The sequence below is a fragment of the Stegastes partitus genome, unplaced genomic scaffold, assembly GCF_000690725.1.
Source record: "Stegastes partitus isolate 25-593 unplaced genomic scaffold, Stegastes_partitus-1.0.2 Scaffold36, whole genome shotgun sequence".
Taxonomy (NCBI): domain Eukaryota; kingdom Metazoa; phylum Chordata; class Actinopteri; family Pomacentridae; genus Stegastes; species Stegastes partitus.
The window spans coordinates 98,160-99,269 of record NW_007577767.1 but is presented as its reverse complement, the minus strand read 5'-3'; positions in this window follow the sequence as shown (position 1 = coordinate 99,269).

Sequence of the window (1,110 nt, the reverse complement as noted above, 5' to 3'; positions counted from 1 at the left end):
TGTCTTTAAGTTTTTTGTTTGTTTGTTTGTTTTGTTTCGGTAAAAAGCACCCATGCTCACTACACCATCCATAAATAAAGACAATTTCTGAGCTTGAAGTAAAATTGTGTTTAAAAGTTCCAGATGATGAAAATCCACTTTAATTGTGTTTTGTGCTGAGAAACTTGGAGGTGTAAAATAAAAGCTGTTGAGATATGTGGAGGAACCAGGTGCCATGTTTTCAGCTTAAACTGTGGTTGACACCTCTGGCTGTTAATCACAAATGCAGATGGTGGGTTTTTCCTGAACTGGGTGGGGACAGTAGAATGAAAAGTAAACTAACACTGACAGTGATCATATAATACAGTGGTAGGACATAACAAATATTAGACAGATGATGCAGCTGTTCCACATGTCATATTTAATTGATATTCCTTTAAAGTAACATCTTTCAAGCTGAGTGTCTCATTTTGCTAAATACCTGCTCCCACAGCTCCTCTCCTGTTGTGCTGCTTCCTCTGCTGACATCTCTGGTGGGATATGAAGCGGACAACTGAGGACATACAAACTAGGAAATGATGGGACAGTCAGGGTAAAATGAACTATATGTGCAGTATTTTGAGCTGAAACACTAAACTGTGTGGGCATGTGAGACTTTGATTCATTTTCTGAAAAAGGGGGAAGCGTATAGGACCTTTGACAAATGATGTTAAACTAGCAGGTAGAGGACAGCAAACAGGTTTTTGTAATTACTACACAGACACTCTTTTGATATCGCCTCAAGTTCAGTCATAGCAAAAATAAAAAAAGTAAAAAATTTAATCTAAAACTAAGGCTTACCACCCAAGCCCAACATGGACACAGTAACATTTAATCTAAATGCTTTTTTAACTTTTCAAACTGTAAGCGTTTATTCTTGTCGTTATTAACCTGAGTCGAGCTACCTTTATTTTGAAAACCCGCCTTTATTGTGAAGCCTCATGCGGAAACAGGAACTTGCTACACTGCGCGGCACACACAGTGCTGTTTGACAGAAACTACATCCAGCTGGCTCTCCACTCATTTTCCTCATGAGCGAATTGGAACAAGCAGCAAGCTGAAGGTAACGTTCACTCGTGTTGTTTCCCTTCA